This window comes from Amblyomma maculatum, chromosome 7 (genome assembly GCF_055883805.1).
Source record: "Amblyomma maculatum isolate TAMU_Amacu chromosome 7, ASM5588380v1, whole genome shotgun sequence".
Classification (NCBI taxonomy): Eukaryota; Metazoa; Arthropoda; class Arachnida; order Ixodida; family Ixodidae; genus Amblyomma; species Amblyomma maculatum.
In genome coordinates, this window is record NC_139350.1 from 108,557,648 (window position 1) to 108,581,982 (window position 24,335).

A 24,335-nucleotide genomic window follows, 5' to 3' on the forward strand; every position below is an offset into this window, starting at 1 on the left:
GATCTGCCTCCTTTGACCCTTTTGACGCCAGCAGCGACTCTCAAACCTGAGCAATGCTTTGCAGCCGCCATTTAGAGCATCGCCGATTAGAGAAAAAAAAAAGATGGCGTTGATATAACGCTTTATGTCATGTTACTTCCTCTACACTCGCTTTAGACGAGGGAGCAACCGGGAGTGCACTCGGGTGCTCGCAGCAAAGGAAAAGACTTCTTCTACCATTGGAAGCCAGTGATTCTACTGCTCTCCCACTGGATGTCATCCGCTTGTCTGAGAGCACTTTCGAAGTGCTCTCGAGGGCGCCTGCTCTCCCACTCGAATTCGCCATTAGTCTTGTCCCTGTATGCCACTTGTGCTGCCTGGAGTGGAGAAATATTTCTAAAGGGTACGACGTCGGAAGAAATGCTGAAAAGCATTAAAGAATTTTAACTGAACCTTAAGTAAGAAAAGACTGTTTTCTTCACTTTATGGAGCTGAGGTAGTGTCGAGTGAAGACATGTTTGTGAATTCGGCCCCAAGGGTAAAATCTGAATTAACTACTCCACCCGCAAAACACTCATGTCCTAATGTCAAGTCCTCTGAACATTCAGAAGCAAACTCGATATTCACAGGCTAACAGAACGTTTCCCAGGCTGCATGAAAAGGCAGCTATGAAAAACAGCTGAAAAAGCTTAATGTCAGGCAAAATGTCACTGCCACTGTGATACAGTTCATGTAGAACATGACATACGCATTGAGAAATGCTGTGAAATTTAGGAACCAAATTTGTTTATTAAGGTTTAGTTTAAAGTTGCTGCTACACTTGCTCTTTGACCTTGCAGGGCTCAGGGGCGAGGGAAGAAAATATGCGTGCTTTTTCGCTACATATGCACCCAAACCGACAAATTCAACTCGCTGATTTCAGTTTCCAAACAAAGCTGGGAGCCACAATGGTTACTGCACTTGAAAAGCCATGCCTTCTGCCTACCGTGAATATCTCTCCACAGAACAAGTGAACCAACCGCTTTGACAGCACTGTGTGTCCAAAGATGTACGTAGTACCCTGATGTGACAAGCAAGCCATTGATGCCTGTAGCACAGATGTTGACATTGTTCACAAGGCTCAATCGCACTATTAGTGGCCCCAGCTTCCTTTATACATACATGCTAAGACCAAAAATGGGAAGACTGCACAAATAGGGGGGAGAGGTTGCATTTGTGTACAAAAGGGGTAGGGGCTGCTACTTTCAGGCAGTGTCTGATGAGTCCTAATTTAAACATCCGAAGCATAAACACATGCATGTCTAAAGGTGTGCATCGAGATATCTGCAGGCCGCCACCGAGTGTTCTCACTACGTCTCTATAGCCAATGCAAAACTGATCTGCATGCCCACCACCAGTTTTCTCTTAGCACCATCGGAGCGCTGTTTAAGTTTTTTATTGCAAAACCATAACTAGCCCTTTTACATGTAATTTTGTCTGCGACCGTTGTTGGCTGCGTTGGTTCTGAAAGAGCAATCGCGCCATTGTTGAGCATAGAGCAGCTTGGTAACATAAGGTATGCGGCTGAGCTCAATAAGGAGGATCAGATAGCATGACATTTGGGCAAAGCCTTTAACCTCAAGTACACCGAGTGGCTGCCCTTAGCCGAGATGGAAAGCGAACCCAGCAGAGCATCTATATCTACTGTGGCTGCATTAGCTGTGCACCGCTGCCTACAAGAAACGCAGTACACCAACTGTTTTTGCAGCCAGCCCCACCTACTCTCGCTCGGCTAAAGTCTGCTTTGATTGATTTCCTGCTTAGCCAAAGATGCCGATGGTGCTAGTGTGGCCTCTGATGGAGATGCTCGAAATTATGATGCGGCTGCTGATTCCTCAGTGCCAGTTCCGCAAAAACCATTCTTTGCAGGCAGAATTATCGGAAGATTTAGGGCAGTGATCGTGCAATCGGAAAGTTTGGTCAAAAATCTGAAGTCTTCTAGAAAATCGGAAGGGTTGGCTGCAGGCATGTACGCAACATGCCTTCCCCACAAGTGTGTCCTTGTCTGTGGAAGCCACCAAGCAGAGCAAACTTGCTATTAGTCCTCAAATGTGTACCGTAGCTCGGCACTAAGTAGGTTCTGAAACATTGCTCATATACAGTGACAACTTGAAATGTGCAGCACCACAGAAGTATGTGATGATCAATTACAGCACTGGAGTTAGTGATAGACCATGATTATGCATACTTGGTGTCAGAAGCTGGGATGTCAGGAAGGTAGCCAAAGCCATACCCAAAAAATATAATGTGCCAGAAGTAAGTTAACCAGGGTTGACCCGGGCTGTCACTCAGCCAATGCTTCAGACAACAGATCTGTGCATACTCATTGTATCCACTTTGGTAAAAAGCTTGTAAACCCGCAGAACAAAGCCCACAGAGAGAGCAAATGATTTTACTTTGGCAGCAGCAGTGGACACGCGTACAACCAACTGAAGCGGCTATCTACCATTTTTCAGGTTGGTCCGGGCTACATTTGTAGTTTCCTTTTTTCAGTGTCTCTGCTGCTGCTGCCGAAGTGTTTGTGACATGCCAAATGCAGAAATACTGAAAGTTCTCAAAGATTTCAAGCAAGAAGTTCGCGACTTGCTTAAAAGTGACTTGCAGCAACAATTTACCGACTTGCGTACCTCTCTGGAAAGAGAACTTCGAAAAGAGCATCGTGACCTTAAGCAGAGCCTTGACTTCCTCAATAAACAGTATGAGGAAATGGTAACAAAATGCACTCAACTCGAAGAAAACAATGAGCTTAAGGCTCAGAATGAAGCCCTAGTTACTGAACAAGAGAAGCTTAAAACACTTGCTGCTCAAACAGACAAGAGAACTACCGCCCTCGAGCAGTACTCACGTAACAGAAACATCGAGCTGAAAAATGTCCCCAACACTTCCGATGAAAGGCTAACAGAGGTCCTTGGAAAACTTGGCGAACCGATAGAGGAAAGCGATATTGATATTTGTCACCGTGTTCCTGCCAAAGATGCCCCTTTCCCGCACATAGTTGTACAATTTCACAACCGGTCTAAACGCGATGCAGTGTTGGAAAAGGCGCGGAAAATGCGTCTATCTGCTACCGATGTCTGCATGTCGAAAAAAACGCCCTTATACGTTAACGAGCATCTCTGTCCACAACTGAAAAAGCTACTAGGAAAGACAGTGGCAAGAAAGAAAGAGATGAGCTGGCGGTATGCCTGGACGAAAGACGGAAAAATATTTGCCCGCAAAACCGAGAAGTCCGGAGTGCTTCAGATAACGAGCAGGAGCAATCTTGAAAAGATTGTTTAACAGGTTTGGGTGACGCCCTAATCGTTTTGATATATAGTCTGATACCAGATGGCACCACAAGCATCGCCCTTGCCCCTTGTTCGAGAAAAGTACAACATTTCTTTCTTGCATATAAATGCTCAGTCAGCAAGAAACAAAGAAGACGAAATAACTACACTTTTTGACTGTTTTAGTTTTAAGTTTGATGTAGTGATGGTAACTGAAACTTGGTACCAGGATGATTCAGAAGCACTTCGTGCGCACGGCTATCAAACCTTCCACTTGAATCACAATGGGAGGATAGGGGGTGGTGTAATGCTGTTAGTGAAAGATGCATTTCAATGCGACATTGTTGACTCTTTTTCTGTTATAGCTGATGATTACGAAATGCCAACTTTGAGATGTAATATGACTATTTTTTCTGTGGCATACCGTCCGCCTAAAGGTAGAAACAGTGCTTTTTTTCCGTTTCTTGAAGCATTTCTAAGTTGGGTTAACGAAAACGACTGCAAACTAATTCTCGGCGGAGACTTGAACATTGACCTTCTGCATTCGTCCCCACAAAGTGAAGAATTGTGCTGCACATTAGAAACTAATGCGTTCACTAATATCATAGAGCAACCCACTCGTATAATGCATGGTACATCCACACTCATAGACATTTTTATCACAAACACTATAAATGTGCCTATCAGTTCAGGAGTTCTTCAAACACATATTAGTGACCACTTACCTATATATTTAGTGCTTAGTCAAAAAAAATTCCAATTAAAAGACACGAAGCGGAGTGTTAATACATATCGGCAGATAAATGAAAGCACCCAGGAGGTTTTTTATAATTTACTTTCTAACATATCCTGGGAGAGCGTTCTTTCGAGCACTGATGTGGAGGGGGCTTACAACACCTTCATACACAAATTTATAAATGTTTATAATGATTGCTTTCCCTTCAGAACCCACAAACGGCCACGCAAAGCACGCAAACCCTGGATTACTGCAGAATGTATCAAAGCTATAAAGCTGAAAAATATTCTTTATCAAAAGTTTTTGAAATACAGAAACAAAACCGATTTAGATGAATTCAAAAAACACAGAAACAGAACAAACAGTCTTTTACGGAAAACTAAAAGAGAGTACTTTGAAAACCTTTTCGTCCAGGACACGAAGCAAACTCCAGAATTCATTTGGAAAAAATTAAATACGCTCTTAAACTGCCACCGTGGTGCAAATGATAACCCTAACGAGATAACTGTAAATGGTACAACTCTTGCTGGAGAAAACTTAGCTGTAGCTTTTAATGATTTTTTCACATCAGTAGGAAATAGCCATCATGACCCCAGCTGTACAGATTTTATGCACCAACGAACAGAAGATAGTGCATTTTTATCTCCAGTAACAGCAGATGAGGTCGTGTCTACAATCATGTCTTTAAACAATTCTACTTGTACTGATATAGATGGCTTGCAGATTCGGCCACTTAAGTATGTTACTATTATTATAGCTCCAGTTTTAGAGTATATCATTAATCAAATATTTTCATGCAGTCAATTTTCTCGCCGACTCCAAGTGGCTAAAGTTACTACCATTTTTAAAGGTGGTGAGAAATGCAACATGTCTAACTACAGGCCCATTTCAATGCTCCCTGTTTTCTCCAAAGTCGTTGAAAAACTAATACACGTTCGAATGAGCTCATTCCTAACCAAGCATCACATCATGACACAATATCAGTTTGGGTTTACAAAAATACGATCCACAGAAAGCGCCTTGCTTGCGCAAAAAGAAATCATTCTTAATGCTTTTGAACGTGAATTTTACACACTTGGAATATTTGTAGACTATTCAAAAGCATTTGACAAAATAAATCACACCACGCTATTAAAAATTTTGGAATATTATGGTTTCAGAGGCTGTTTTCTATCTCTCATTAAGTCCTACCTACAACACCGCCAACAAAGGGTACACATAAATAAATCTTGCTCCAGTTTCAAACCATTATTACACGGCGTACCGCAGGGAAGTATTCTCGGACCGCTGCTTTTCAACCTATATATTAACGACCTTGTTAACATAGATTTAAACACTTCATTTGTTATTTATGCCGACGATACAAGCCTATTTTTCTCACATCACAGTTTACCCCTGCTTGTTAAAAAAGCGAATGAAGTGCTTGATGTACTAAACACTTGGAGTCAAATTAATTCTTTAACTATAAACGTCTCGAAGACAAAATCAGTTCTTTTTCGCCCTAAAAATAAGCCAGTTAATTCCAATATTGTCCTTCGACTAGGTCTTTCGGTTATAGATTTGGTACCAGTTATAAAAACGTTAGGTGTTCTTTTTCAAAAGAATATGCAGTGGAGCGCGCATGCTGACCTTGTTCACTCCAAACTTTCGCGAATAGTAGGTATTCTTGCACGCTTTCGTTATTTTTTGCCAAAGCACATTAAATTGCTCTTATACAACTCCCTTTTCATGTCCACGCTATCGTATGGTTATTTGGTATGGGGAACAACGACCTACACAAACCTGTCCAAAATCTATAGAATACAGAAAAAAGCTGTAAGAATCATTTCTAATGAACCCTATGACGCACCCACAGAACCTATATTTCATGACCTTAGATTAAAACCATTACCAAACCTGTTCAAAGCAATTCTGCTAAAACGTTATCATACTTATCGCATAAATAGTGACCCTTTCCTTGAAACACTTGCAACGCTGACTCCAGTTGAAAAAACGTATGGCACACGAAGCAGTCAGATTTGGAAGATTCCCCATACCGGTACCAACTATGGCCGCCAAATGTTGATGTACATGCTACCACAAGCTCTTAATTCCTCTGTTAACAAGTCCAGCTAATCTATACAACAGTATATGTCCTCAAATAAAAATATTGTTAACACATGCAGTTCTGTACCACCCAATATTAGTCCTATCCTCTAAATGTACTTTGTAATATATAAAGCTGTCGTTATGTTTATATTGGCTTTTTCTTGTTGCGTTTTGTCCGCTGCTGTATTGCACTGTAAGCGGGGTGCTAGCCTTTGTCAAGCCATCGCAGGCTTTTTGCTAGCACCCTGCAGCATCACGAGTACTGTATAATCAGAGTTGATGCTAAATAAAATTATTTGTATTTGTATTAAGATGTCAAGTGTTTACAAGTTGAGTGCCAGTCAATGAGCCCTCAAGGTCATATAACTGCCAACAAATGAAGAGCAGGCATTCAGGGCTGCGTGGTGTTGAAGTGAATGTGTTCTTATGAAGTAAAGATTTCCTGTCACTATACTCAATCTCACAAGCTGTCTGCTGCACCTGGCCCATTCGAGATCATATAGATTATAGTAGGTAATTGTGCTCCTAAGTGCCTCTCGCCCCTTGAATTGGCCTGGGTGAAAGTAGGAGCACAATAATCTACTTGGACCCTTTGCAAAACTCAGTGCATCACCTATCTTATACAGCGAAATCCTTGTGGGAGAATATTTTTGCGCGTCCTGGGTGCACAGTCACGTGACACATGGGTGACGTAGCCTATATGTCACATACACATATCTCCTACATTTTTTTTTACAGAGGCATGCTGCTCAGTCAAAAGACGCGATGCGCGGGAATGTAGTGAGCACCGACTCTGTGCGTTTGCAATTTTTTGCTTTCATTCTGTTTCTTCCGATAGTTTGTTGGGGCGGCTGGTATGCAATGCGACGCGGGGATTCTGGATTCGTGAGTCTGCTTTTTCGCAGCATGCCGCAGGGATGGTGCATTTGCTTTCTGCAGTCTAAAAAAAATGTGCAAGAGTACTTGCGGTGTGCGGGGCTGCATATATTGCCAGGGGGCGCTCGGAGCGAAAGACGAAGCGGCGCTCGAAGAAAAAGAACGAAGTGAATCGGCTCCGGACTCGCAGGACGTACCAAAAGCTTGGACCTTGTAATTCCACCTGCACCGGCTCTGATAACCTAGCCCTAGTCGCCAATACTGTGACAAATCTGGTGGAGGTCAGGTCTGATGTCCCGTACCCCTCCGCTAAGCAGGAGTGCTGGTCATATATTCGAGGAAACGCCTGTTCACCCCACCAGCCACAGGCAACGAGGCCTACCACCTGAGTTTTCCCCATCAGCTATGACTACCGGCAGCCACGACGTCGTCGCAATGCCTGGAGCAGCCCCTACTTACGTGACGTTTCAGAACCCCCGCGTCCCAAAGACCTTTCACGGGGACACCTATGAAGACGTCGACGACTGGTTGCAGCACTACGAAAGGGTAGCTACCTTCAACCTCTGGGATGACGCCGCCCGGCTTCGCAATGTCTACTTCAGCCTTGAAGATGGCGCTCGGACATGGTTCGAGAACCATGAAGACCAGCTGTCTTCCTGGAGTGAGTTCAAGCGTCATCTTGCGGCTGCTTACGGTAGCTCAGATCGCCGCGAACGGGCCGAACGCGCTCTCCAATCTCGGGTTCAAATGCCTAACGAAACCGTCGCGGCATATATCGAAGACATGACACGCCTCTTCAAGCGGGCAGTCCCTACAATGTCTGAAAACAAAAAGCTGCGCTACCTCATGCTTGGCGTTAAAGAGCAGCTTTTTGCTGGCCTGGTGCGCAGCCCACCGAAAACTGTCGCAGAATTCCTTGCGGAAACATCCACGATAGAAAAAGTGCTTCAGCAGCGAGCTTCGGCACAGAATCGTACCGTCCACGCCACCTCCGTCTCTGCCGAGTTACCATCGCATGGCATGGACGCATCAGCGCTACGGGAGCTCGTACGTATCGGATCGGACTGCTGTATGGCGCACCTCAGCCAGCTTCTACCTCTATTGCGAGCGTTGTCCGCGACGAAGTGCAGCAAGCGCTCCGGCCTCCGTTTCCAAGCGGTGAACCTCACTCTGCTCCTCCTCTTACGCCACCTGAATGTCAGCGTCCCACATACGCCTAGGTGCTACAATACTCTCCACCCCAGTCGCCGACCCTCATTCCTGCTAACGTAGCTGCACCAACAACACCAGCCCCCGTGATCCAGTACGTAACGGATTCCCGACAGTCTAGACGGAAAGCAGACGAGTGGCGTACCCCCGACCGACGCCCTTTATGCTTTCACTGCGGCGAACCGGGTCATGTCTATCGGCGCTGTCCCTACCGTCGACTGGGCCTCGGAGGTTTTTCCACCGATTCTCCGCGGCCTTGCTACGGCGAACGGCCCCGAGCCGCTGAAGATTTCGTCAATGACCAGCGCTGTGGTGTTCCGTCTCGTCTGCAGCAATCTCGATCACCGTCGCCCAGGGCTCGCCCTTTGCCAACTGCTGCGAGGTCCTCATGGGCAGCGCAAGGCCGATTGCCCAGCCCCCAGCGGGAAAATTGAAACCAGCGACCTTCGGGGGTAGGCTCGCTGGACATCGCTGCGCGGGAGACCCCCCATCGACGCGGACACGGGAAGACTACGAATCGACATTGGAAAAGTCCGCGGTTGCCGATTATAACGCTACCTCGACGCCACCACGACGCACCCGCAACGACGACTAATTGCCGGTGGAACCGACGACGCACCAACGCACCCGCAACAACGACGAATTGCCGGTGAAACAGACGACGCAACAATGCACCCGCAACGACGAATTGCCGGTGAAACAGACGACGCAACAATGCACCCGCAACAACGACGAATTGCCGGTGGAACATATGACGCGACAATGCACCCGCAACGATGACGAATTGCCGGTGGAAGGGACACCGCAACAACGCGCCTGCAACAACGACGAATTGCAGGTGAAGCATACCGCTTACACCGACGCAGAGCACTCAAACACTCAGAAGCCTGATATTCGCGAGCAGCTGTCGTTGGACATACCAGTAATACTGGATGGTCGCCATGTTCGAGCTTTGTTGGATACTGGCGCTGATTATTCTATTTTGAGCAGCCAGTTTGCCGTGATTCTCAAGAAGGTTTTGACTCCGTGGGCTGGCACACACGTTCGCACTGCGGGTGGTCATCTGGTTACTCCTCTAGGCATGTGCACACCCAGGATTCAAATTCAAGAGTCGACATTTGTGGTAAGCTGCCTCGTTCTGAAAAGCTGCTCACGTGACCTAATTCTGGGCATAGATTTTCTTCGTGAATATGGTGCAATTATTGACCTCCGGGATTTTAAAATCTCGTTTTCTACTGAGAAAGCAGTGGCCCTCAGCAGTACACAGCGACCACTCAATGTGCTTCGAGTTTATGCGGACAGTGTCACGCTGCCACCCCGAACCAGCACCTTCATTAATGTCAAATGCAATGCACTTCCCGATGGTGATGCAATAGCCGAAACTAACCTCTCGTTATTGTTGACGCAGGGAGTCTGCGTGGCTCGCAGTTTGATCCATCTTAACTGTGGTCAGTCCAAGGTACTTGTTACCAATTTTTTGCACGAGTATCGACACCTTTTTCGGAGTACTTCCGTCGCTTTCGCGGAACGCATATCTGAAGTCTCAGAGTGCTTGTCCACAGAAACCGTGCCACCGCCCACATCCCTCGACAACCTCGATATTAGCTCAGAGCTATCGGTGAGCCAGCGTGAACAGCTGTTTTCATTGTTACTCGAATTCAGAGTGTTTTGCATCATCGTCAAAAGTTCATCAGACTCCCATTGCCAAGCACCAGATCATGACGTTCGATGATGTGCGCCCAATTCACCAGCACCCCTACCGCATCTCTTCGACCGAGCGCGAAGTTATTAAGTCACAAGTTAAACAAATGCCCGAAGATGATGTTATCCAGCCTTCAAATAGCCCATGGTCCTCCCCAGTCGTTCTAGTTAAAAAGAAAGACGGCACGTTACGTTTTTGCGTCGATTACTGCAAGCTGTACGCCGTAACCAAGAAGGATGTTTACCCCTTGCCGCGGATTGAAGACTCTCGCGACTGCCTTCGGCGTGCAATGTACTTTTCGTCAATCGATCTGAAAAGTGGCTACTGGCAGATTGAGGTAGATGAGCGAGATCGTGAAAAGATGGCCTTTGTCACACCCGACGGACTTCACGAATTTAAAAGTCTACCTTTCGGACTTTGTTCCGCGCCGGCCACATTTCAGCGGATGATGGACACTGTCCTCGCCAGGCTTAAATGGCAGTGTTGCCTAGTCTACCTAGATGACGTGGTGGTCTTCGCAGAATCGTTTGCACATCTTAAGCGCCTGCGGTCAGTACTCAAAGCCCTTCGATCCGCTAACTTGACACTTAAGCCACAGAAATGTCACTTTGGCTACCGAGAGCTTAAATTCCTCGGTCATGTCGTAAGCGCTGCCGGCGTGAAGCCTGACCCTGGCAAGCTTACTGCTGTTGCGGAATTTCCGATTCCACGTGACAAGAAAGCTGTTCGCAGATTTCTCGGCTTGTGCAGTAATTACCGCCGTTTTATCGATAACTTCGCTGATCTTGCTGAACCGCTGACTCGGCTCACCCGGGGAGACACCCCTTTTGCTTGGAGTCACGAGCAAGAAGCTGCTTTTACCGAGTTGCATCTCAGTCTCCAATCGCCGCCTATTCTAGCCCATTTCGATGAGCACGGTGAGACAGAAATCCACACTGACGCCAGTAACATTGGCCTTGGGGCGGTTCTCGTGCAACGTCAAGAGGGTGTGGAACGAGTCATCGCCTATGCCAGCCGTACTTTATCCCGCGCCGAGATGAACTATTCAACTACTGAGAAGGAATGCCTCGCCATTATTTGGGCTGCTGCAAAATTTCGCCCCTACCTTTATGGTCGCCCATTTAAAGTGGTCACTGACCACCATTCCTTGTGTTGGCTGGCCAACATGCGGCCGCCTGGCGCGATGGAGCCTTCGCCTACAGGAGTTTGACCTCACTATAGTCTATAAGTCCGGACATAAGCGTGAAGATGCTGACGCGCTCTCTCGTGCGCCCGTCGAGCTCGCTTCACCACACACGGGTGACTCTGGCAGTTTTCTCGGAGCTGTTGATGCTTCAGATATGTCTCATCAGCAGCGTGCTGATCCAGAGTTACGAGCCCTGATCGATTATTTAGAAGGTCAGCCAGCCACAATACCTAAGTGCTTTTCTCGGAGCCTCTCAACTTTTTGCCTGAGAAGTGGTGTACTCTATAAGCACAGCTCTAGATCTGAGTCAAGAACCTACCTCCTCGTGGTACCCGCAGCTCTGCGAGAGGAAATCCTTTCCGCGTGCCACGATGAACCAACTTCTAGCCACTTGGGCTATACTCGCACACTTGCTAGAATACGAAAGACATTCTACTGGCCCAACCTTGCCACTGTTGTTAAGCGCTATGTTAAGAGCTGTCGGCAATGTCAGCGTCGGAAGGTTCCGCAATCAAAGCCTGCAGGCCTCCTCGTGCCTATAATACCACCACGCACACCGTTTGATCAAGTCGGCATGGACCTTCTCGGTCCTTTCCCTCGATCCTCCGGGGGCAACCGCTGGATAATCATCGCCACAGACTACCTGACTCTATATGCCGAGACCAAAGCGTTACCTAGTGGTACAGCATCTAAAGTTGCCCATTTCTTTGTACACCAGATCATGCTGCGGCACGGTGCTCCGACCTGTATTATTACTGACAGAGGGACTGCCTTTACTTCACAAATGATGGCCGAAGTTTTTCATCTCAGCGGTACGGCGCATCGCAGACCATCCGCAGACCAGCGGGCTGACGGAAAGGCTTAATAAGACCATTGCGGACATGCTGGCGATGTATGTCGACACCCAGCACAAGACTTGGGATGCTATCCTACCATATGTGACATTCGCGTACAATACGGCAGTCCAAGAGACGACACGCTTCACGCCGTTTCGCCTAGTTTACGGCAGGGAGGTTCGGACGATGCTGGACGCAATGCTCCCTTGCGAAACAGATACCGAGCTTTCTACCGACGCCGAACACTTTGCCCAAGATGCTGAGCAAGCATGCCAACTAGCACGCGTCCACATCGCCCAGCAACAGGACAAGGATTCACGCCGGTACAACCTCCGCCACAAACAAGCTTCCTACAACACCGGGGACCAGGTGTGGGTGTGGACTCCTATTCGACGCCGTGGCCTATCAGAAAAGCTGATTTGCCGTTACTTCGGACCATATAAAATCTTGCGGCGCCTCAGCGACGTAAACTATGAGGTCCTCCCAGGTGGCCCAGAGCAGAGAGGCCGTCGGCTACCTCGTCCAGAGACAGTTCATGTCCTACGCATGAAGCCATATTTTACGCGGTAACTGTGCGGTGACACGTTGAAGTGGCGCTCATAGAAAAAGAACGAAGTGAATCGGCTCCGGACTCGCAGGACGTACCAAAAGCTTGGACCTTGTAATTCCACCTGCACTGGCTCTGATAACCTAGCCCTAGTCGCCAATATTGTGACAATATATTGAATACCAGAGTGTGAGTTACTTGCGCACATGCACGCCCATACACATGCAGTTTTATAGTGGAGCAAAAAAAAGTACCGTATACACGCGTGTAATAGCCGCACTTTTTTTTCAGAGATTGGGGTGAAAATCAGGGGGTGCAGCGATTAGATGAGAAAAAAGACAGCGAAAAAAATTATTTGTGGTGGTACCTGCTTTTATTATTGTCAAAAAATTCCTCGTCCTCCTCCGCTAAACTCGTCGGGATGTCAGGCTCGTCCCGTGTCCAAAACATCACTCCTTGTCGTCGTCCTCCTCCTCCTCCGAACTCATCGGGACTTCAGGCTCGTCCTTGTCCCAGATGACGTCATCCTCCGTACCGTCCAGCCTGTTTGATATCCCTGTCACCTTGAAACTTTTTTCCACAGTCCAGCCGCTAGTCCAGCCGCTCTTTTTCCTTCTTTCGCGTAGTGAATCACTTTCAGCTTAAAGTGAGCGGTATAACTAACATATTTTCCCATCAAGGAAAAAGAAAATCTTCACCTCACGAGCGCAGAACAAATCAGGGCAGCGATGCGTTCCGATTGAGAGATCGCACGTGATTTGCTTCGGGCGATCGAGGAAATGGCTGTAAAACGGAGGAGCGAACAGGCTTGGATTGGATTGGATTTGCTGGCCTCACCCTTTGTAACGGGCGGGCATCGCTGCGGCTAGGAGCGCCCCCTTTGTAACGGAGGTGGTGGCCGCTGCCCCCATGCTCGACTTTTTTTTTCCTCAAATATTTTGTTCTTAATTCTTATTGGCAATTCTACTTCTAACCTTACGCTTTATTTTGGCTTTCACTTGATTTTTGGGCCCCACCTGGCGGCAGTAACTACAAAACGTTCCGTATTTCTTGCACCGCACAGTAGACGACACTGCCCAACTTCCTGAAACTCATGGTGCGGCTTTTACTCGGGATATTTTTTAAAAGTTTTTTTTCCCAATTTTCTTTCTGAAGTTCGGGGTGCGGCCATTACACGCGTGTATATGGTAATTCCGTCAAGACAGAGCATCTTCTAAAGGGCACGTAAACATTGACATTTGAATTAGGCAATGGAATTATACAAGATGTTTCACATCATCATCATCATCAGCCTGACTATACCCACTGCAGCGCGAAGGCCTCTCCCATATTTCTCCACTTAACCCGGTTCTGTGCTAGCAGCATCCACTTGACCCCTGCGAACTTCTTAATCTCATCTGCCCACCTAACTTTCTGCCGCCCCCTGCTACGCTTTCTTTCCCTTGGAATCCAGCCTGTTACCCTAAGCGACCATCGGTTATCCTCTCTTCGCACTAAATGTACTGCCCATGTCCATTTCTTCTTAATTTCCACAAGAATGTCGATAACCTGAGTTATCTCTCTGACCCACTCTGCACGCTTCCTATCTCTTAATGTTACCCCTACCATTTTTCGTTCCATAGCCCTCTGGGTTGTCCTCAACTTAAGTAGAACTCTCTTGGTTAGCCTCCACGTTTCAGCGCCATAGGTGAGTACAGGTAAGATGCAACTGTTATATACTTTCCTCTTTAGCGATACTGGTAAGCTGCTAGTCATAATCTGCGAGTGCTTGCCAAATGCGCTCCATCCTAATCTTATTCTTCTTGTTATTTCCTTTTCATGGCCCGGGTCTGCGGTTACTACCTGTCCTAAGTAGACATATTCACCTACTACTTCTAGTACCTCGCTACCTAATGTAAACTCCTGTTCCTTCCCGAGGGTGTTGAACATTACCTTAGTCTTCTGCATATTGATTTTCAAACCTACCTTTCTACTTTTCCTGTCTAGGTCATCAATCATTATTTGCAGTTCATCCCCCGAGTTGCTTAGCAAGGCAATGTCATCAGCAAATCGCAGATTACTGAGGCATTCTCCATCTGCTCCCATTCCAAGTCTCTGAATACTTCCTCTAAGCAAGCTGTGAATAGTACTGGGGAGATTGTGTCTCCTTGCCTAACACCTTTCTTTATGGGAATTTTGTTACTTTCTTTATGCAGAACTATGGTTGCTGTGCAGCCACTATATATATCTACCAGCACTTTCACGTACGGCTCGTCTACTCCGATTTCGCAGTGCCTGCATTACCGCCGAGGTTTCAACTGAGTCAAATGCTTTTTCGTAATCAATGAATGCTATGTATAAGGGCTGGTTATATTCCGAGCATTTTTCTATCACCTGATTGATGGTATGGATATGATCGATAGTAGAGTACCGTTTCCGAAACCCTGCTTGATCCTTTGCTTGATTGAAGTCTAAGGTTGTCCTGATTCTATTAGCGATTACCTTAGTAAATACCTTATACGTAACAGACAGTAAGCTGATTGGTCTGTAATTTTTAAGGTCCTTAGAGTCCCCTTTCTTATGAATGAGGATAATGTTTGCATTCTTCCATGGTTCCGGTACCGTCGATGACAGCAGGCACTGCGTATACAGGGTGGCCAGTTTTTCTAGCACGATATCCCCCCCGTCCTTCAGCAAATCTGTAGTTATCTGATCCTTTCCAGCTGATTTCCCCCTTTTCATAGTTTCTAATGCTTTCTTGACCTCGTCCTTCGTCACTGGTGGAACGTCTGACTGTTTTTCCCTACCGCCAATCTCATTACGGTCCTGACTACTTTGGCTACTGTAGAGATTTGTATAGAATTCCTCGGCTACTTTGACTATCTTATCCATATCCGTGATGACGTTGCCCGCCTTGTCCCTTATCGCATACATCTGGTTTTTGCCTATACCCAATTTCTTATTTACCGCTTTAAGGCTTCCCCCGTTCTTTACAGCATGCTCAATTTTCTCCATGTTATACTTCCTTATATCAGCCATCTTGCGCTTATTGATTAGCTTTGATATCTCGGCCAATTCGATCCGGTCTGTTGGATTGGAAGCTTTCATACTCTGGCATTTCTTAATCAAATCTTTAGTCTCCTTAGACAGCTTACCGGTATCCTCTCTAACTATCCTACTGCCAACTTCTACCGCGCACTCAGTAATGATATCTCTGAAATTATTGTTCCTTGCTTCTAGGGTAATGTCGCCATCCTCGGTTAGAGCTGAATACCTATTCTGTAGCAAGATCCTGAACTCTTCTGCCCTCCCCCTCAACGCTAATTCGTTGATGGGTTTCTTTCTTACTAATCTGCTGCGTTCCTTCTTCAGATTTAGGCTAATTCGGGACCTCACCATCCTGTGGTCACTGCATTGCTCTTTCCCGATTACCTCTACATCTTGCATAATGGCGGGGGTTGAACACATTATGAAGTCGATTTCATTTTTAGTCTCCCCGTTCAGACTTTACCATGTCCATTTCCGGTTCTTCCGTTTGCTGAAGAAGGTATTCATGATTCGTAAGTTATTGCACTCTGCAAACTCAACTAGTAACTCCCCCCTGCTATTCCTAGAACCAATCCCATAGTCACCTACTGCCTTGTCTCCTACCTGCTTTTTCCCTACCTTGGCATTGAAGTCGCCCATTAGTACAGTATACTGCGTCTTTACTTTTCGCATTGCCGATTCTACATCTTCGTAGAAGCTTTCAACTGCCTGGTCATCATAACTACATGTAGGTGCATAGGCCTGTACAAACTTCAGTTTATACTGCTTATTAAGCCTAATTACGATGCCTGCCACCCTCTCATTAATACTAGAGAATTCATCTATACTCCCCGCTATATACTTATTGACAAAGAAACCTACTCCTAGTTGTCACCTCTCTGGTAAACCTCGATAACACAGTACATGCCCATCCTTCAGTACAGTATATGCCTCATTCGGCCTCCTAACCTCACTAAGCCCTATGACATCCCATTTCATACCCTCTAGTTTCTGTAAGAGCACTGCTAAACTAGCTTCACTAGCTAGGGTTCTAGCATTAAACGTTGCCAGGGTCAGTTTCCAATGGCGGCCTGTCCAGCGGAGCCAGGCATTCTTAGCACCCCCTGCTGCGTCACAGGTCTGACCGCCGCCGTGGTCAGTTGTTCCGCAGCTGCTGGTGGAGCTTATCACGAGAGGTTGCGGCCAATTACTGCACCAGGGTGGCCAACTCCTGTTCTGGTGAGGGAGTGCGTTGCCGGAAGCGTTCACCGGCATCAGGTCGCACCCCAAACCTGTTTATGCAATTCCATCGACACGCGGATTTTTTCTTTTTTTTTTTTTAAATGCGGTGGAGAATTGCGCGGCACCAGGATTTGAACCCCGGTCCTCTTGCATGTGAGGCGGATGTTCTACCTCTACGGCACCGCTACTGCTACAAGGTTTGCTTTATGGGGTTTAACGCCCCAAAGCGACTCAGGCTTGTATCACATGAGGGGCTTAACTCAAGGTACAAAACCGGCCCGTGTGCAGACACAGAAGCAGTCAAACCTTCGGTGCTAAAAAAAAAAAGCAAGCGTACATACTGCTCTGTGCTTTGCCGAGGCAGCTCCAAGCCATCATTCACTTGAAACCGAGCCGCCTCCGTTGGCCAGCTTGCCCCCCCCCCCCCCCCCCCCCCGATTCTTTTATCTTTTCCGCACTGCTAAGTAAAAAAAAAAGAAAAGCAAAGAAAGCATGCATGCTGCTATGCGCTTAGCTCGCAGGATAGCTAGACTCCCCTCCTATTACCTCCACTCCCCTTCCCACCCACCACTCGTTTTAAAGGACGGCCAATCTCCCAGCACCCTTGCATCCTTCCTGTGCAGACCAGGCAGTCCTTTTCTCACTCCCTCCCAGTAGAATGAAAAAAAAAAAAAAAGCCCATGCAGGATATGCAGGAGTGACATAGACACGTCACTTTTGTGTTTGCTTTGGCCTGAGCAGCAGTATAGGGAGCGCTAAAGATTTGATTGCTTCTGTGCGCCGCGCGTTAGAGCACAGGGCTCGATCGGCTGCCTTTGTACCTTAAGTTAAACCTGTTATGTGAAACAACAATAGTGCCGGGAAATTGTTGGTTCATAAGCTAAGCCACATCTTTTATGAATTTACAGCTTAATTTCAAACACCAACGTTTATGTGCCCTTAGAAGATGCTCTCAGTCTTCACAGTTATTTCTTTTCCGCCACTGCAAAACTGCATATGTGTGGCGTGCGTGTATGCGAATAAATAATGCACTAGCACTAAATAAATTTGTGGCCCTGCATAGGGTAAGTGGCCTTGCATATTTTCGTTACAATGAGGAAAACAAATGCACAATCCCTGCAGTGCACTGTGAAGAAGCAGACTCTTGACTCCGTGTCCTTGCATTGCTCGAATACCAGCAACCCTGCTAAACCACCCGAAGAAAAAGAACGAAAGCTAAGCAAAAGATTGCAAACAAACAGAATCGGCGCTCACTCTACATTCCCCTGCATCATGCCTTATGAATTTTGTTATGAGTGGAGCATGTAATGGATGTGGTCATTGTCACAAGAAAGGTCTCCTGGCAGCCCCCTATTTCTGCACCCAAAACAGGTTTGGCCGCCACAGTGGAGGGGTTTGCGCTGAGCAGAGAAGCATTGCAGAAATATTCTGCCAGAAAAACCACATACTTCATTCATGGTCTATGATTACATATGGCATATTATTATAACACTCACCTTTATTCTCTTTTCACGGTACATACAAAATGTATTTGGACTCAGTTTAGCTACCAAAAAAGTGCAGGGGGGCCTTTTAGAGAGGAAATTTGTCGGAGCTGATTTATAAGAAAGCAGCCATCAACAGGTCTAGTTGAAGACAGGAAGACCAGAAAAATAAACCTCCAGAAAGGTCTTCAAGGAGTTCCAATTTGAGACAAATTTATTCACAGCAGTTTTGCGTAAACGTTGTGTGAAATTTAGGAAAAAAAGAAAGACTTGCTGAAAAAAAGAAAAATTAAATAGGGACAGGAGAAGTGGCAACTGGCTGCATGCCAGGCTGTGACTTTGGGTTTATATTATATAGGCTCATGCTCTCTTCGATTGTTCCCTCTGAAGTGCACTTTTAGTTTTTATGTAGGCTTGCTTTTAGAGAAAAACCATGAAATTTTTTTTAGAATTTTAAGAAGCAAATAATTTCATGAGTTCCAAAGCTCCTTGAAATAGTTGCTGAAAACCAAGGGTACTCAATGATATTAAAGGCCTCTAAACCACACTCCATGATCATCATATTGAAGTGATTGGCTTACCAGCCCAGCCTCTGGGGCCTGTGCCCAATAAAGTATGTTGTTGTGTTGTGTTTTATGGCACATAGGCAACTAAGGCCATCATGCGCCAAAAGCAAGGTTTAATATCTGGACTTTGTTAAGGGCTTTAAGAAGTTATTCCTGGTTCTATAACTTATTTAAATACTTTGCTTCTTTTAGGAACGAAAATATGCAGGAAATGTCAATGAGTGACCTTTCTCCTAAAAGTAAGCTTGGGTGGAATGATATATGTTCATTGTAAAGTTGAGGCAAGTGCTTCTATTGTAGATCTTCAAGTCTTGTACAACTGATTAGGATATGGTTGATTGTGAGCATGTCTCCACATTCTTCACAAGTAGGCTGATCGTGTTTAGAACCACTTCAATAAAATGCTCTTGGTGGCTACATGTTTTCCATTCCTCTACCACGGGCTTCAGTATGTGTAACTTATAGTTGATTTCTTTGTTCCATGAATCCTGCCATTTCTTTTAATTTTCTTTGTATATATTTTATGACATCTCTATGAGGTACATTTACTTGTTCTATTTTTGCGTTCTGGACAGCTGCAGCACACACATCAGCTCTTTCATTTCCATTTATACCTACGTGACTTGGCACTCAGCAGAAATTAATTTCGTGTCCTCGTGTTTCAACTGTTTTTATGCAATGTATTATATTTCCTAATAAGGGTTGTCATGCATTTCTGGTAGTGCTGTGATCACACTGAGTCTGTGTAGATTCTACTTTTTACGATGTTGCACTTTACTATCTTTTCCGCAGCTAAGGAGATGGGATAACATTCGGCAGTAAACTGTTGCACACAGAGGTAGCCTAACTGTTTTTTCAATTTTTTCTTCCACTACACCACTACCAACGTAAAACGTTGTTTTAGAACCGTCTGTATAAAATGCAGTATGGTTTTTGTACTTTTCCTTCAAGGCTAGAAACTCTTGTATTATATGATCAGATGGTGTCTGCTTTTTACGAAACTGTGTTAGTGAGAGGTTGCATACAGAAGGGAAGCTGTACCAAGGGGCAATTTGTTCGAGACTATGCACATTTGGAAGTGTATCATATATGTTTAGTTCCTGGCGTATCTATTCATAACGGAGAATTAGGGGTCTTATTGCTAGCGGTCAATAAAGTATGGATGCATCATGTAGAACTTATAAAATCAGCTGGTAATGACATCTGTTTCAAAACTTCTGGCTTTTCCTATCTTAAAAAAAGCTCGCATTTTCAGTAAGTAGCACTTTAGTGGATCAGTTCAGTTCAGTCGTGTTTGACTCTTCGTGGATAGAATGCAGTAATTTATAATAAAAGCCAGCTTCAACTTGTCCTCAATGTCCTTTTATTACCCTAAAGCCGAATATGAGCTATGAGAGACATCATGAAGGAGGGCTCTGGGTTAATTTCCAGAGCCCTCTTCCACAAAAAGTTCTTCAAGCTATGCACTGGCACCAAATGAGGGCAAATTTGCACTTTGACTATCAACAGGCCACAGGCACCATTCCACTCCGCATTCTCAAACTCAACAGCCAAATGTCATAGCCAGTCAGCAACGGCAGTAAGCAAAGAAAACACTGAAGAAACCTAAATGTCAAAATAAACATGAGGGGTCACAAATGCAGTAGTGGGTTAGGCAAATAAAAAACTACACATGCTGAAAGATGTCTTCAGTGCTTACATCAATGTCCTGCTTCTTGCCCACCACAGCACAGAGCAATTCCGGCAAAGGGTATAGAGCTTGAAGGAGCCATTGCTTACGAAGCCACATGGAGCTTGCTGTAAGGTAAAAAGTACCATGACCCAACAAATTAGTGAAAATGTAATATAGTGCAACACGTACATGCAGAGGCTTTGTGAGCAAGAAATAAAGGCACAGAGTAGGAACACCACAATACTGTTTTTTTTTCTTGAAATGATGCACGACATGCTGGTGCAGGTCACTGCATGAAATTTGCCTGTGCCTGCTAAATAATCTTAAATTAATATTTTTTGAATTCAAAATTTTCCTTTGGGATTGAATTAGTTGAAGGGCGATTGCCTACAATGCCAGAGGAGAAACAATATTGACATCACCTGAGACATACCAACACTGAAATAAAATAACTCCTTTCACTCCATCTCGTAGCCAGCCTGGCAAAAGAGCAAGTCAGGCATCACAATGCCCCTAGTTACAAATAAAAAAGCATTTACTTGATTTTAACTGCAAGTGCATTTTAACATCAGCCTATCTATAATCCACCAGTTCCCACTAGGTTTGAGATCAGACAAGCCCTCCCTTTCTTTATGCTTTACATCGAGCGAGCACCTTAATTGGTACTGCAGGGCCTAATACATGCCTGCAACTACAATACTACTTTTCTATAAGATATAGAACTTCATTACAATTCATTTTATGACCGAAGTAGCAGAGATTGTCATTTATCTTGAAAGAAGCAGCACGAAAAAACAAGGGTATGAGAGGAGACAATACGGGCACTAACTTGCAACTAATGTTTATTGAAGCACACATAAAATATATAAAGAAGTCAAGCAACAATGCAAACCACTCAATCACTGATAACAGAAAGCAAGACATGACTCACTAAAATTTAAGAACAGTTCCCTATCTAGATAACCCAACTCACTGCATGGTAACACGATGGATGGCTCACTAACACATTCATTACATAGTTGTAAAATGTGTCTACCGGCTGATTTGCAATGGATGACAGCAAGAATGTGCGCAGCAGAAAGAAACTGAAAGAAACCAGTGCATTCTTTACAATGCATAGCCAAGTTGACCTCTGCCTATATCTACTCAAATGGAACTGTTCGGAAGTTTTAATGATTCATGTTTTGCTGTCTGCTTATTGGTGATTGAGTGGTTTGCGGTGTTGCTTGGCATTATATATTTCTTGTTTGCATCAACAAACTTTAGTTGCGAGTTAGCATCTGCTTGCTTCCTTTCAAGTCCTTGTTTTTTCGTGCTGCTACTTTCAAGATGACACCTTACCAACTCACCCAAATTGCCATCCTTATGATTGTAGTTTAGTCAGTGAAATTTCACTTCATGTGACATTAATCAACACACATGACCAGGTTTGATGAAACTTATAGCCAATCAATAAGAGCATCATCATAAAGCATGAAAGTTGGCTTAGAAATGCAGCTCTCCATGCCAACACAGTTTGCACAGACATGATTTTCTGTGGTAAACAAAACACTGGGCTGCTGCAAGGGTGGTACAGAGCAAGCAGAGGGTGCTCTGACACTAAGAAATGTGGCATTGAATCTTGCTGTACACGGGGACAATGTTGTGCGGCTATGCAGCCGAGTCTAGGTACGAAAGGAAAGGAGACAAGTTTCTGTGTCCTTGCCGTCAAGAGTGGTTTGCTCACTATTTGGGCTAGGAGTGTAGTGTTGAAGTGAAGGGAGGAAGTTGGAGAGTTAATGCAAGGTCGCTAGGGCTGAAGTAACCCACTCTACATGGCAAAGGAAGAGAGGTGTGTTCCCTCCTCCTTCCTGCCTAACTTCAGCTGCATAGCCACAGTTATCCCAGAGTATAGTGATGCGCTACCGTGATCAAGACTTGTAGAATTGAAAACTGAAAGCAACACAGGAGTATGGCCCGATTAAAATATCTATGGTGTCCAGGTGAATAGCACGCAGCACTCCAGGGTTGCTGGCGGCGTATTTACTTATTTTATATTAACAGTAGTTAGTGACCCATAAATATAATACTTCTGCTATTATGAGGATTCCACAGCTATGTAAATTGCATGAAAAAAGTGAAACTATGAATAGCTTGCACTGACAACTCACCAGGCACCCACTGGTAAAACAAAAGTGGAGAAAAAATCTGTCTAATCTGTGTTCACCACATTTATCATGAAGGTATTGCAGACACTAAGCATAATTCACCATCATAGCACTTCTGATATCATATCCAAGCCATCTATAAAGCTACCTAGCTTGTCACATCAACATTTCAGCAGATGACTTTTCAAGGGTCATATTATAACACTGACCAAATTCCCATGAAAAAAATGTTTATGACCAAATCAGCACTTTTCTCAGAGTTCACTGCATGGGAGTGAGATATGCTTTTAAACTTCTTTTCGTCAACTGCTACTGTTTCAGGAAAAGGGGTGATCAAGCTGTAAGTAACCTGAGTTGCAAACAACAAAATTTCGGAGTGGTGAGGGGCATACTTTGTGGCATTACGAAGGTCATCTACTAACGCCAACAGTAGGCAGCCTTGATTTGATGATAGCGTTCAACATGCCAAAGAAACTTAGACAATGAGGGTCAGAAATAGTAGGTAGCTCTGGATAATTTTGACCATCTACACTTTTTTAATGTGCACTGACACTGTACAGCACATGGGGACTTAGCGTTTTGCTACCATCGAAATGTAACCACCCTGGCTCGGACCGAGCCCGTGTCACCCAGCTCACTAGTCAAATGCCCTAAACACTGAAGCCACCACAGTAGGGTGTAGGCAGCCTTGAAAACTGTTAAATTTGCAGGCATGTTTTGTGCAAGCCAAGCTTATATAAGCTGGGTATGGCCAAGCTGCGGCTAATGAGTAGCATGAGGCTCCTTGCAAAGTCCAGGTGCAGATCACGACAGCCTGGCACCTGTCCACCACTCACCATTTGCAGTATTTCTGCCTCTACAGCCAGCTTCTCTGTTCTTTCCCCTTTAAGTTCCAAACCACCTACTGTTTAGAATTCTTTTGAACAACGAAACAATGTGCCACCCTTATGGACACACATCTAACAGAGCTGCTCACAACTGTAACCATGCTCATTCAAGAACTTCAATCTGCTTGCTTTACAAATGGGGCAGTAGAGGCATATTAACACTCGTGGCATGAGTTCTTCACTGTGATCACCAGCTTTGTTAAATGAAAAACAAAAAAATGTAATTCTTATCATTTACTTTGCTCTTTGTAAAATGTTGCCTTTTTAGTCAAGAGTTCTCATTAAAGGTATGGCAGCAGTTGCTGTAGGTCCATAGCTAAAGAGCTGTCTGACATATGCCCGCATTGTACTAGCTTGCTCGTACATGGAACTGAGCCTTAGCAACAATCGCGGTGATGCAAAGAGATGTTTGCCCATGCTAACATCTCGGCATTTCCATAATGGCGCAGATCAGTGTCTTCACTCCTACTTGTGCTATGAGCATTCCTGTCACTAGCACATATTGAAAGTAAAAGGGATGACAGCAGGCAATGCGACATATGCCAGCAGAGACACGTTCACCTGCTTTTCCTCCGCACATACAGTGAATTACAATCCCAGAAGTGAAGTGGTCTGCCTGCTCCGCAAAAGAGCACCTGCATCCAGTACAGATTGTGTCCCGACTCTGCATTTGGAACTCACGCCAGCGCAAGTAGGTGGTGCCCATGGACCGACAGAAGAATTGCCTGTTATTCTGTGTGCTAGCCCGTGCTTCTACACGTGCCAGCTGTTTTTAAACCTGTAATAGATCTGCATTTCTCCTGCTGCTTCTTGGGATGGTATTGACATCAACAGTTTATGCCATTCTTTCGTATAGCTGAGTTCGGG

General features: G+C 45.2%; 1 long non-coding RNA gene across 1 annotated transcript in view; it reads right to left on the reverse strand.

Annotated features, from left to right (window-relative positions):
* LOC146184315 (uncharacterized) overlaps positions 1–24,335 on the reverse strand; it is a 42,978-nt gene that overhangs the window by 15,036 nt on the left and 3,607 nt on the right. Inside the window, exon 2 of the long non-coding RNA XR_014708866.1 lies at positions 20,462–20,559. This is a non-coding gene — a long non-coding RNA (uncharacterized LOC146184315). The remainder of the gene's footprint in view (positions 1–20,461; positions 20,560–24,335) is intronic.